At 32.8% G+C, this 15,873-nt stretch overlaps 1 protein-coding gene across 1 annotated transcript in view; it reads left to right on the plus strand.

Moving 5' to 3' along the window:
* NetA (Netrin-A) overlaps positions 1-15,873 on the plus strand; it is a 566,225-nt gene that overhangs the window by 517,389 nt on the left and 32,963 nt on the right. The gene's annotated exons all lie outside the window — the stretch shown is intronic.

Below are 15,873 nucleotides of genomic sequence, written 5' to 3' on the forward strand. Positions count from 1 at the left end.
GTTAGGCCGGTTCCTATACTCGCTTGTCGCTGGCATAGACTTAACGACAGAACATGAAACTTCTTCGCTTCACTACACGTTAGGTATACTCGATTCTGGCATATAATATGCTAACGCTACTGGCATGTGTATATGTATACCAATGGGCTTTGTGATTGTACCCACCTTTCCGCAAAAAAAAATTCTTTGCATTGTAAACTAGTAGGTAACATATTCGTTCACTTACAATATCGTTTTCTACAAACCTTTTAGTCGATAATATTTCATATTGCTTTTAGTATCTATTCAATTTGTTGAAGTACGTATTCAATATATATAACAAACTTATGTTATCCCAAGTTCTTTTAAATTGCCTAACGAATATAATATAATACAATTTTCCTACTATAATGGGTAACGTGAGATTATTTAAATAGGTTTTTCCGTTCTACCTATTATTAAGTACTATCCTTTTAAGCAAGCATTAGTAATTAGTAAATGGTCCTAAAATCTATTGAGATTCATGTTTAATGTTTAAACAAAGTAATACTGCTTAATAAGACATTAGCAAAACTATACAATAAACAGACGGTTAAGCGCCTCTAGCGACAAAATATGAAAACTGCATTTTAATATAATTTACTGATCATTTTCATTTCAAAGAAAACATATAAAATTTGAATGAATTCAAAAAAAACTGTTCCATCCGTTGAATGAATTATTATTCATCCTATTATTTCATATTATATTATGTTTGTCATTAAAATAATATGTAATAAGTTCTTTGGAATATATAATATATAATAAATAATTCATAGTTTTTTATATAAAATATCATCATCATCATCAGCCGGGGTCAATCCACTGCTGGATGAAGGCCTCCCCAAGCTTTCTCCAACTCTCTCGGTCCTGTGTCGTTCGCTGCCACGTGTTTCCGCCGAACTTTACCAGTTCGTCAATCCAGCGGCTTTTAGGGCGACCCTGTGGCCGTTTCGTACCCCTTGGGTACCATTGGATGACGGCATTTGTCCAGCGGCCGTCTTTTCGGCGAGCAATGTGCCCCGCCCATCTCCATTTCAGCTGTTTGGCAACGTCTATTACATCGCGTACTCTTGTCTGCTTCCTAACCCATTCGTTTCTCTTACGGTCCTTTCGCGTGATGCCCAACATGCACCTCTCCATGCCTCGCTGTGTGACTCTTAAAATATAACATATAAATAATAATAATATAAAATATCTGAATTACTTGAAATCCTTTATATTTATAGTAATTCAAGCTTTGTGTGATTAATTTAAATAAAACTCCATTTTATCGTATCTACTAATTTCACTTTTATTAAATATTAACTGGACCGGTCTTGTCCGCCTCAGAGGGATATTTTCAACTAGAGATTCATATTCATTTGGGGCGCAAAAACGTCTGAAAAATGATATATGTGTCAACTACTCAACTATACGTATATTCTCATGGCGAACAACGAACTATATCGTGCCAAAACTGACAGTGATGTCAATATATATAGATTTGCTTCGACATGAACAGTGTGAACAAGGCACAGGTAATTTGTTACCAATGTTAGTACCAAAAAGCACTAAGAGCGCATAAAAATAGACCGTTGCAGTTTAAAACGAATTTTGTTTTTGTCAAAAAACTTTATCAGCCGTTGACGTTGTATGATAATTTGATTTTTCTTGTGACAAGAACGCTAACAGCATCTACAATCTTTTGATATTAAACGAGGGCAACTTGATGTAGTTAACGTTAAACTTTACTGACGATTTGAGAAGAAACTAGAAAAAATTGACATAACGTTGTTTGACTATTTATTATGTAGCCGCGATTGTAAAATAACGTTTTCAAAAAAAAAACACTTGTAGATAACGTTGTTTGATGGAAAGTTCATTGTCATTTGTCATTCATTGATATTTTCACTTCTTCAAGAGGAATTCGAGAAATTATTATCAGTTTTTGACAACTCTTTAAAGGAATAAATAAAATAGCTTTTGACTAAATCGAAAAAAAGGTGAAATCAATCATTTATTTGCCAAAATCGTAAAACACTTCCCCAATATGGTACTTATAGTTTTTTGCTCAATTTTAATATTTCTTTTTATACGAGATTAATAATTATAGTTCACTGTCGAGTATCGTTTGGTTGAAATGTAAATACCAACGAGTGTTTTCGTAGTGGTATAAACTTTTAATGGCATTTTTTTTTATAAACATTTCAGTAAAAGGTGAAAATTGGTCGCAAAGAGAAAATAATTGATGTCCCTTTTAAGGTTTATAGGTACACGACTTTTTGTATTTATAGCTCAATCGACAATATGTGAACGTTGAATTAATTATAATATAAACTATCCATAATATCATATCATCACATAGGTAATTTAGAAAAATATTAAGTAGGTAGGTACCTAGCATGTAGAATCAATATTAATTTATTCGTAAATTATAGAAATAACCAAAACTTTATTTACAAACCATTAGTATTATGAATATAAATGTTAAAAAATCAGTAAATAAATATTTATCCATATTAATATAATTTAAAGGTTTCTATCAGTTGACACTCATAAGTATGTTTTATAAGTAAACTAGTGGGACTGCGTTCCTCCCGATCATCCCTTCACAAAACAACGACACACACTAATGCAATGTATTAATTCCATTATCTCGAAAAGTATAACGACGACATCCATATATTTTTTTACATTTCTATCTGAAAACTTTCCATGAAGAATCGTGAAGATAATTAAAGGTTTCAGATAGATTGGATCATTGACAAAAATATTAGTTTTTTATGGACACCCCATATTTGGAGTACCGGACTGCTCCCGAAATAATGATAGAATGTATTGTCAACTATTCAACACAACAGCATGCTAGTATAGCATGCTATGAGGTCTAATGGTAGTTGTATAGTGAAAAAGTAGTGTGATAGTATAAATGAAACGTTCACATATCCAGCCTTTGAGAAAATCTCTCACCTGAAGTGAAGTGAAGTGATCTCACCGGGAATCGAATTCGGAGCCCCCAGAAGAAAAACTAGTACCTTACACGAAGGACTACGAGAGCCGCTACATTAGTACTTGTCTATCGGATTTCAAGTCTCTGGGTATACGAATAGTAGCTCAAAATGCTTTTAGATTATCATTTTATATTATAGAGTAAAAATGTCTTATGATCTTTAAATGCATATGGCGGTCAAATTTGCGTCATAAATACAGGTTCAACAAAATGATATTTTGAATGTATTCAATTTGTTTAATAAGTTCTCTTTACGAGTAGGGTTCTTACCGAGATTGAAATCTGCGCTGTTTTGAATCTACTCACCTCTAGTAGATTAGAGAAAACATGGCTTCATTGGGTTTGTTGACAGTAATGTTGTGTGTATATTTTTTTTTACTTGCTACTCGTGAGTTACTTTCATTACGGGCATACCTTTGTACAGTTTGGTACGGCGTGCCGCGTTTTTAATCTACATAAAATGTTTACCTTTCCATACATGTCCTCACGACATATGTAAATATTTCAAATGTTACAATGATTAATGCAAGAGAGTACAGTAGACCTACAAGTCAGTCGTTTCCTGCCGAAATCATTCCAATTCTAAACGATGGGTCTATTATATTATGCGAGGCGGTGGAGGCGAGGAGTGGAGGTAGGCTGATAAGATTCTGTATCACTTTGTCTCGCCTTGAACTATACAATTTTCTAAGAATATTGTATTTAAATATTATTTTTTTTCGTAATTAGTATGTTAATAGTAAGTATTAGTTAGTAAGTATTAGTTAAGAATGGCATGTTAACCGAATGAAACTATGTAGAATAATTATTATTACTTTACTTTACTTATATATTAAACTTTTGATTGTTTAGTGTTAAAGATGATCGCTACTCATGTGCTGGTAAAGGGTATGCTTATGCCAGTAGCGAAGGGTAGAGGTAGGCTGTTAAGGTTCGACATAAATAATGCACAATAAACTTTGTCAGTCATACATATTTGTTTTCATTATCTAATAATACAATTTGCATATGGTGCTGGTTAGTTTTTAAAATTCGATTAAACCCTGTCTAACCAAACCACAATAGTTTAGTATGGCTATGGGCGATCCGACAAATAATTTAAAGCACACTTTTTCAGTCATACTTATTTGTTTTCGACGAATTAAGAATAGCATAATAATAAAAATATATTTGAATGGCAATTAATGGTATAGTTTAAAATATTTTATAGATTATTTGATTATTATCTACTATGACTAGATTTAGGCAGTGTTCAATTGAGTTTTAAAAACTAACAAACATTATCTACACAATGTAGTATTAGTTCAATGAAAACAAACACGTTTAACTGACAAAGTTTAGTGTGCTCTGTTTATTTATGTCGAATCTTAACATCCTACCTTTACCCTTCGCCACTGTAGGACGGACAATCATTTATTTTGGTGACACATCCACAAACGCTTTGACATTTTACTTGATGGGATAGAACCAGCATTGTATACCTTCAATAACTTAGCAAAGATAAAAATGTGAACGCGGTAATAGTGTAAAATTTTCAACAAATGAATCTGCAATGCAAAATGACAAAGCTAATTAAATCATCGGATTTAGTGACCATTTTGCAGTTTCATTTTTATGGCTATGTCTATTAATATATTATACAGAAAGATTTCTTCAATGTCTTTAGTTTATCTTAACTTACACGCATAATATTTGAGGCACCTGTGGATCTATTAAGGCGGCAATCAACGGCTAAAGTGATAAATATCATCACTATATCATATTTATATATTGTATTATAACTGTTACAATTAGTTAGTAAACTGTCTATATCTCTCTAAAAGTTGACACAGCGAGAGGGTCTATTAAACCATAGGACTTTTGGAGGTTGGATGATGTGGAGGTGATAGAAGGTCGTGGTTTCTTGGTTGTTGAGATGAGAGTTTAATGGTTGATACAAGAATACACTAAATACAATAATAAGGATGATGGATTAACGGATGTACTATGTCGAGTGAAGAACTCGTGACATTAGTAGTACGTCTCGTGACGGACTCAATGAGTTGAGTGAGGTTTCATTAATTGACCTTCATATTTATATTAATGCAGTACATATATTACTATAGTTGTAATTATCAATCAAAACAGGCACTACTGATCTAGTTATGATTGAGGAAACGCTGACAATTATTATTGCTCTAATGTTTTGTTTGCTCTAATGTGTGTCATTCATTTAATGCTGTGTAATATATTGCTACAGACTTTTTGATAGTTTAGACGGTTAACTTATTGTAACAATTAACCTCTTAAATATATAAATATGAAAAACTACCTTCGATTGCTGCCTTGTGTATAGAATAATTTTGCTGATCACTATTAGATAGTGTACTAATTTTATTAAGTGCATTGTATACAGTTCTTGTGTGGGTTTCAGCATAAATACCATTAAATTAAAACTGAACTGTATTAACCTAGTTTTCCATTACAATCATAATACAAGATGTTATCTTTTGTGAGTAAATGATTTCTAATAATATATAAGGCGGATTATGTTTATAAATTATTTTTATCTGTCAATAGATTTGGTATTGTATTCTGGGTCTGTGTGTAGGAAAATAATACAAATTGAAGTAGGTTGGCATTTAATATTTTTTATGATTTCTATCTAAACCAAATTAATATTTCTAATTTAAATTAACGTGCGCGAGATATTTCGCTGGGTGTATCACGACCACCTTATATTGCCCACACGTGTCTAATGGTAATAATAACGGAATGAAATTATTGAAACTGTTTCATCTAAAGACACCGGTCACTCATTCATTAGTTTTCTGGGCCTGTGATATGCACATCATCAATAAGTATACAATTTATATTCTCAGTTGTAAAGTCAGTCACTTACATTAGTTTTTAAATTTGTTGATATTTCTTAAGAATCTTATTCCTTAAATGATTTAATAAACTATAGATTTCAGAATGTAACATTTTTTTTATATTGAACATACATAATTTGAAAACACCTCAGATTCCTACTAGAAAAAATCTTTGCGAAAAATTACGACGCCTGAAATCGTATCCACTGGATTCGCGCCAGTGTGCTTTACCAACTAAGCCATGGGTATCCTATCTAATTACGACGAAATTAGCTAGTAGTTTTCACATATTGAAATGCTTATCAATTTACGTTAATTTAGACAATCGGCTTTTGCGTTTTAAATCGAAGTATCAATTAAGTACCAATTCAAAATACTGACGTCCGGATCACTCGAAATTTTAGTAATGTCGGTTTGTACCCAATAAGGACATTAATAAATACCTTGATTTAAAACACAAAAGCCGATAGCCTAAATTAACGCAATTTAAATATTATTTGAATATGTAGAAACTTTAAGTTCATTTCGTAGTAATTAGATAGGATACCCTTAGCCTACTTGGTAAAGAACATTGGCGCGAATCCAGTGGATACGGGTTGAAGTGCCGTCGGATATCATAACTTTTTTAAAAGATTTTTTCTAGTAGATAATTATATGTCTGAGGTGTTATCAAATTATTTTTATTATATGATTAGTCAACCCAAACTCAATCCGCTAGTAAAATTGGGTTACAATGATAATATAGTTACAACGTCAATAGATAACATCTATCAGCTGAATGATGTTAATATTGTTATTTACTAACTAAAAAATAAAGATCCCGAGATACAGCATCAACCGTTGCGATTTTTCAAACTTTGTTAAGACTTAAATGCATAATGTTACATTTTTTACTAAACTATATTATTCACTATCTGAACATTTTTGTCTGAATTAAATTTTATTTAAAAAAAATTGTAATTCTCTGCAGTAGATAAAGTGTATTTACAATATAGTTACAGGTTTTATTCACAGATGTCATTACTAATTTATAATAATATTAGACATTAGATTTGATCGATTCTAATGGACACATTGAATTGAAGGCATTGTAAAAACGAAACTGCTCTTGAAATAAATAAAAAAATATATTTGGAAATAGTACGACAAATAAAAATAAAATATCTACTTAACAAAATTAAGTGTTGTTAGTAATGTATTTAGTCTGTTAAACTGTCGGAAACACTCCATGAAACGAATAAATTGTTAACTTATTCCGAATGCAAAGTGTTAATAGCACATAACACGTGTCCCGTGGCACATTAAATATAAAAATTCACTCATTACCTCCGAACCCGCCTACAGTGAGCTGCATACAAATGGGACTCGCTAATAGGCGGAAGTCATTCTTTTGTCTATGGTGTGATGGAGGTATAATGCAGCGTTTTACACTAAATGCAGGCGTGTTTGGATAAAACTTTTACAGTATAATTTAAATTTATTGCATTCATACATTTTATAGATACGAGCGATATTTTCACTAACCAGATAACAATATATTTATTACAGTGGCGAAGGGTGGAGGTAGGCTGTTAAGATCCGATATAAATAGCGCATATTAAACTTTGTCAGTTATGCATATTTGTGTCCATTGAAATAATACTACAATTTACGGATGGTGTTGGTTAGTTTTTAAATTTCAATTAAACCCTGCGTAACCAAGCCACAATATAATGATAATAGTCAAAAAAAATACCGGTATATATATAATTATGACATTAAGTCATAGATAATTTTGAATAATTTATAGATAGAATAAAATTTAAATAAAATATATTATTACTAAGTTTAAGCAGGGCTTAATGAATTTAAAAAAAACTGACCAACAACATTTGCGTATTATAATATATTATTCTTAATTCAACGAAAACAAATAAATAATAAGTATGAATGAAAAAATGTGCACAATTTCGTCGGATCGCCCAATGCATACCAAAACTATTTTGGTTTGGTTTAGGCAGGGTTTAATTGAATTTTTAAATTTAACCAACTCCATCTGTAAATTGTAGTATTAGTTCAATAAAAACAAATACATATGACTGATAAAGTTTAATGTGCACTATTTATGTCGAATCTTAACAGCCTACCTCCGCCCGTCGCCATATTATTTAATTACCTAAGAATTTTGTGCATTTTTGTGCAGTTATTTCTATATAACTATAATAGTTTTTAATAATATGCACACAATTGTACTTTTTCCATTATTTATTTTCAACAAATTACTCAATATATACTTACCGCTTTCATATTGTGTTAGTAATTTATATTTTTAATAATAGTAATTTATAATATGCGCCAATCATGTATGTAATACAAATTTATTTTATATCTATATAATTTAATAGAGTATGGTGTTCTAATGGATTTAAGTTTTGTACTATTCCATTCGGATATCGGCATCTCCAGCACCATGTGCACTCACCAAAAGGTAAATACACACTGGCAACGAATTATTCGGTTAATTATAACTTATATAATAGATTAATACAATAAAGTAGGTAAAAAAGTGTTAGTAAAAAAACCCCTTATCACTAATAATACAATCAATAGGCGTATACATCGTGAAAACCTTAATAATAGATCATTAGCTGATAATAATCAACAGAATACTACATTGTAATAGTAACTACTGGTATAATAGTATTAATATTATAATCATGGTGTATTGTCTTGATTGTAAAGCAACATAATCTTTCAGTCATTGCCTCATTACTGAGGATCGTGGTCTTCATTGGCAGTCCACAAGCTGCTCACGATTCTTATCCAGTTCCCATTAGAAGTCAAATGAATCTATACCAATGAAAATCCTGTCAAATGCTTTATTTTTATAAATCCAGCGTGTCAGTGTTGTTTCATTAAACACTTTACTGCATTGTACGAGTATTCAGTTATATTTTTTCTGGATTGTTCGCATGGCTTTGGACCGTGACCACTCGCAGTATTTTGCTTCTTTCGACTGCCGGTTGCCCTCAAGGCCCCCACATTGAAATGGGCCCCAAAATCAGGTTTATTTGGCGGGCTCACCTACCTATCGCTAAGGTTAAGGGCAGTATGATGGTCTACAGCAGTGTTTCCCAAGTTCTACACGGAATTTATCATTTAAATATATCAATCATCACATCAAATTGTCACGCGCAACCACAATAGCCTTCAAGTAAAGTAGCACCACAGGCGACTCATTTTACTATTAGAGTACATTTGTCATGTATATAAATCTCACTTAGAAGGTCAACCCGCCACGCCGGGCCCCTTCTATGCCTGTCAGCCCCCCCCCCTCTTGTGGGGGCCACAACCCTTAGTTCTTTACTCCTACACACACTCTTTCTTGAGACTACCTAAAACCAAAGCCTCTCTCCAGATTACCCGGTCCGCAACGAAAATTATATATGAAAAACTGCTAAATATGTTCCAGATATATTGTCGACAGCCGTTCTTTCATCTCGACTCTCTGGATGAATGTCGTATTTTTGTTTTGCTATGCTCGAGAAATACGAAGTATTTGGAGACAAAACCATATTTCGAAGGCATCTCTTGGCTTCAGAGAACAGCAATGTTGATAAACGTATCATTTTCTTCACTATTGGGATTCCTCGATCGTCCATTTTCAGACGTTCATTAAGGCTATACCTCACTTGAGGCATGGTCTAAAAAGATCGTGGCTAGGCGATGCGCGGATTGCGGGTCGCGGGTGCATATGACGCATGCCGAACGAAATATAATTTATCATATAAATCCAACATGCGTCCATAAATAATGCTCTGTTTATAAGCGTCATAGAAAGCGGCCGTGCATATCCACGGCTGTGCATATACGACGGGTGGTGGTGGGCACTTTAACGGTTCAATGTTCTATTAGTAAGTCCAAAATTTCTATTAGTAAGTCCAAAAAACAAAAAAAATCTTTCTTAACTTTCTTCTCTAGGCACTACGGTGCATGGTTGCAGCATCAGTCCCGTGCGGCTCCGTCTTGGGACGAAATGAGCACTTAAAATCACTTCTTTCAGACTCGTTTAAAGCGTCATAGAAAGCGGCCGTGCTTATCCATGGCTGTGCATATATGACAGGTGGTGGTGGGAACTTTAACGTATGGTATGTTAGTAACAATAATAATATATTCATTGACATGTTTTCTTTTTCAAGTAAATGGGTAACGTTTTTAGTCATCTTTACACGATTTAAGAATTAATACCCCCGTCGCCATCACGAAACAAATTGACGTGCTCCCAGCTCGACGTTCTCTCTCCGAATGCCAGCGAGTCCAAAATTTCGTCGCACCTATAGTTGAAAATTATTTGCCGTTTCACTGACGTATCGTCTTAAGGTGTAATCAATACACTTCACTACGGTCTGAATTCTACTGGACTATATCAGACTATAAAACGCACTTTAAAATAACTTGATAACGACGGATAATCCCTTTAACGATTCCTGACAATTAATTCGTTTCCGCCAACAGGAAACGTAGTGTCAAATGGATAGGGTGGAAAACGTAACAAGACGACAGGGAGGGTGGTATAACGACGCGTCACCTCACAATGTTTAGGGGTTGGTTTTGTACAAACTGTGAAGAAGCAAGTTGTTTCGCAAATAGAGTAATTGCTTCTCAAATACAGCTTTTAACTCTCACGTTTAAACGCAGAGCTTTGGCGCTATGCTTTGCTATTTTGAACTGTAATACAATTGACGATTATTAAGTAATGCAACATTTCTGCTTCATATATAATTAGCTATTTTTTAAATATGGGATATCTTTTACATTAATTAATTGCCCAGATTTAGTTACATTTAGTTACTTAGGGATTGTCCCTTATGACTAATTACAGAAAGCGTTAAATTAGATTCTATTTTATCAATTTCCATTTTGGTAGATACCAATATTTTCTCTAATTACTTGAAAATAATTACAAGATAAAAAGAACGTTTTATATACCCCGTTTTTAAATTCTGTTGAATCATATAAACTTGACAATTCTATGTATTAATAATTTAGGATAAATAAGGCAATTGTCAACAAATCGTTTTTTTGCTATTTTGCAATAACAAACACATATAGAATACTGAAATGTCATTTTTATTTCCATAGTAACGCACGTATATATTAATAATTTAGTTTCTAGGACGACCCCCTTGGCAACCAATAATAGTGGATTGGATTACGGATTTCTTCCGAAATAACTTGTCATACAAAACAGAATTAACTGAAAATGAATTCAATTCTACTCAAAGATGGCTAAAAGTATTAAAAGAATGCATTGGCATCGTGTTCTAAAAGTTTAAAATGTCTAGCTAGTCGGGAAGTTAGTTAAAAATCGATTGCAAGATTTCTACTGGATAAAAAACCACCGGACAAACAAGAATACGACCTAAGAAAAACGTTGTAAAAATGGATGTTCACTGTAAAAAACACATATTGCGGTTATATAAACAGTCATGATAATGCCAGAATTCAGTATACTCGTACAATTGCTAAGTTAAACAAAAACTTTCTAGATGGAGTCATTCATAATTTCATAACTACAATTTTACAAATAGGTAATGCCGCTTTTAATAAATAGCGTATACGGATTAATTTTCCAATTTCCGAAATATTTTTAAGCCTTTTAATTGATTCACCTATGTCCTGCAATCACTTTATTATTACAGCGTTTTTATTAGGTTGTATTCTTATTTGTCCGGTGTCCGGTGGTTGTTTATCCGGTACAAATCTTGCAATCGATTTTTAACTAACTTCCCGACTAGCTAGACATTTGAAACTTTTAGAATGTGTCAGAACACGATGCCAATGCATTTTTTAATACTTTTAGCCATCTTTAAGTAGAATTGAATTTATTTTCAGTTAATTCTTTTTTGTATGAAAAGTTATTTCGATACCATTATTTGTTGCTAGGGGGTCCTAGCAACTAAATTATTAAATAATATATACGTGCGTTACTATGGAAATCAATATGAAATGACATTTCATTATTCAGTATTTCTATCAAATACAATTTTTTTTGATCGTTTAAGCTAGTCAAGTCATGTTTATATGATTCAACAGAAAATTTATAAACGTTGTATATAAAAAGTTCTTTTTATCTTGCAATTATTTTATTATGCACTTCATTACACTTTATTCGAAATATTAATGCTTTATCTTTTTTCGAATAATTAACTTTCTTTTGTTTATTTAAAACAATTCAGAAAATTGTTGATATGGTAATTGTTAATCAAATCTTTCTAACCTTTTTTAAATTTTCATATATTTCGCTTATTGTTATTATGTAGGTACGTATATAGCAACAGAAGGCAGCTATTAGACGTTCAATCCAGATCACGTTTGACGTAGTTAAAGAATAATTGAATATAATATATTCTATGTGGAATTTTGAAATATTGCCTATTTTTTTAATTCGATTATATTGCCATCTCTCCTAGTCGTAATAATGATAATCATGATGAATACTAAAATATTGAATGAAAAGTTTTTTTTTTTAAGTAGATTATGATTAATAGAAAATAAACGCCGGGTGTATTTGGTAAGATTAAAAAACCTTCAAACGAAACGTTAATTTCTAACGTTGAAAGCCCGTAACATTAACTTCCGACTTCCGCTAACTTTTCGTTTTAACTTCTGTTGAATATTACGCTTCAATGAAACGGCATCGTCAAATTAAAAGAAAATAGAAAGTTGTCACGGTCTCGGTATTTTTCGCATTCAGTTTTGAACGTTCAAATAAATTATATTAAATGAATTGATTTAATAATAATCAAATACAAATTTCACCAGTTTATTTCCCTTTGTTCACAGAACGAAGGAAACCTATATAATAGTCTTTCAAAACCGGTATTGGTTGTAAAATATAGCAAGGTCAAACTGGGCGATTTCCAAGAATTCGTTTTAATATTTTACCGTACCCAAATACATTTCGTGAAAGATTTTTATTATACTTGATCGCTGAGGACTAAATTTTCAATTGAATGTTTAATAATTTCGAGGAGAATAGTTGTTCATTGAAAATTTCTGAAATCGAATATTTATTTTTAATGAATACTATTAAATTACAGATATTTGAGGACATTTTAATTAAGATTGACTTTTTGAAGTTTTAGTTACTTTGCTACCAAAATATATTTTATAAGACTTTAATAATAATTTATTGAGGTCTCTTATAATAGTAAACACTAAACTATTTTAGACTAATACTTACAGTATTTTAATTAGATCTTCTTCTTCTTTGGCCATATTCGCCCCTTAATTGGGGCATATGAACACCACGCGGCGCCTCCAATAATCCCTGTCGCTTGCCAGTCTTCTTGCTTCGTTTCAGGTCAAACCAGCATCCGTAGCTCCGCTATATACACTCTGAAGATAGTATTTAGCGGCCTTCCAGGACGCCGGAATCCGGTCGGCTTGAAGAACAGGCAAGCCAGGTTGAGGTTCTCTTCTGGCATCCGCAGAACGGTGCCGAGCCAGGTCGTTGCTCCTAAAGTCATACCACCGCAAACCCAGTATTCGTCGCAAACATATGTTTTCGAAGCTCAGTATACGGTTGCTCTGAGCCTTCGTAAGGTGCCATGATTCGCTACCGTAAAGCAGTACCGTCAGAATGCAAGCGTTAAATATAAGGCATTTGGTTTTGACCGAGTACAATCGTGAGTCCCAGACATTCCGCATCGAGTTGAATGTTGCTCCAGCCATTCCCATACGGATAGCGAGCTCTTTATGCAAAACGCCATCACCCGTGATGTGTAACCTGATTAGATCTAGATGCTCTTAATTATATATAAAAAATTGTCCATGTCATCCATATTAAGGGCATCCATATAAATTAGTACTATAGATTTTTAAAACGTTACAGCATCCATTTTTTTCTGATTCCTACCAAAATCAACATTTGTGTTCAGTATATTTTGGCGAATCATCTTGGAAAGATGTCCAGTGTATACAAATTGCTTAAATGTATTACAACAATAATGAATCTATTCGAGCCACGTTTTCGGGCATTACGTGAAATTTACGGTCAAAATAATCGACCTACAGAGTTTACTATTCGTAATTTAATTGGAAAATTTGAATCAAATAGTAATTTTTCCGATGCTAAAGGCTTAATTACATTGGCAGACTCGCAGACCCAACCCGATCCAACAACCGTCGTGGCCAACGTTTTAACACTATTTGCAATTACACGCAACAATTCAATCGCATTGGTCCTTGCTTTTGATTGGTTTAAAATAAATATAGAGTTGCTATTATTAAAAATATAGGTTGACCGAAAACTAGAAATTTCTTAGATTGGTGGCTACACTAAACGTATTCCCGCACAATTTTACGTCAAAAAAACTGGGCTGTCAAACCTAGCGAGCGTCTGTTGAAATTTGCGCGGCCGTTTGACATTTATAGAATGTTTTGTATACTTATCGATACCCTAGTTCTATAGGGAAACAAGTCAAAATTTCAAGGTTTTGAATTAATAATTCCATTCAATGTAGAACGGTTGTATCTTCATCACAATCCACTACTATTGATTGCTAAGTGGGTGGTCCTAGCGACTGAATTATTAATATATACGTGCGTTACTATGGAAATCAAAATGACATTTCAGTATTCTATACTATTTGTTTGTTTGTTGCTAAATAGCAAAAAATGATGTGTTGACAATTGCCTTATTTGTCCTAAATTATTAATACATAGAATTGTCAAGTTTATATGATTCAACAGAATATTTAAAAACGTGGTATATAAAAAGTTCTTTTTATCTTGTAATTATTTTTATTCAACTAATATGAAAATTTGGAGAGATCTTGAAATCAGTTAGTAATTAATTAAAGCCGATATATCGGCTCTAGGGTATTGTAATTAAAATATGTACTTTGATTCAAAATAAAAAAAACTACTACCGAAACGAACGCAATTTGTGAAATGATTCATGGAGATGTAAATAAATACTATTTAATTTCATCGCAATTATATGGGACGTACGCAGCTTAGTTGCCAGTGCGCATTAGCGCAAACCATGTGGTCGCGGATTCGAATCTCGCCGGGCGTCATATTTTTCCTAGTGGTTATATATTTCTCTGATGTATTTTCATATTACGTACATTCAATTCAACGTAAATACCCTGAATACGGATAAATCACAATATAAACAGATTAACTTAGTATTTGTAACCAAGAGTACAATAACTTTAAAAAATCCGACTGCAAGTTGCCTCTTATAATTTAAAATATTCTCAGTCAAATGATTTGTGGCACTGTGCTATTCGATTTGCGTGTAGCATCTCACCGTGCCAGAATCGGGTATTGGCGTAGAGAGCCTACGAGATGTCGTAGACCCTCTACGTCTCGGTCGCTTTTCCCGTCTCGGCGTTGGTAATTTCACACTCCAAAACGTTTTATTTTCACATCGGATTTGCCGTAGCGCCAAGTTCAACTTGCCACAAGTAATCGCTAACATTTGTAACTTTGAAGTAAGTTGTATTCAATTCACGTTTTTTAACTTTTATTCAATCCGAGAAATTTCGGACCAACATTGAATACATAAAATTTTAAATGAAAAGATAAACTTTGGTAAAAGCTGAAAATATTATTTTAAAACTTTATTGTGCATAATACAAAAGTATAATATCATAAATGCGAAACTGAAGATTAAAAGAATCCAAGTGCATAGATATCCGTTCTGAGTAAAATGGGCGTTAAAGTTAAATAACATGTGACTGTAAATTCTACATGACTCGCCACAGAACATATTAATAAATAGAATTCCGATAGGCTCCCCGATACACTATATTTTCACACTGGGTTTGAATGTTTGAGTGTCCTACGACAATGAACCACGCGTTATAGACGTGCAATAGTGTGTGTAGTTACCTTAAAATACACCGATATTGAATGGTCGTCATTGGATAAACCGAAAGCAGTTGTCCGTATTCGACGTATGACGCATTCTTGACACGTGTTTAAGTTTATTCCATATTCTTCCACACTCGAATTGGG

This window comes from Rhyacophila brunnea, unplaced genomic scaffold (assembly GCF_057557595.1).
Source record: "Rhyacophila brunnea isolate RB1 unplaced genomic scaffold, BYU_Rbru_1.0 scaffold_9, whole genome shotgun sequence".
Classification (NCBI taxonomy): Eukaryota; Metazoa; Arthropoda; class Insecta; order Trichoptera; family Rhyacophilidae; genus Rhyacophila; species Rhyacophila brunnea.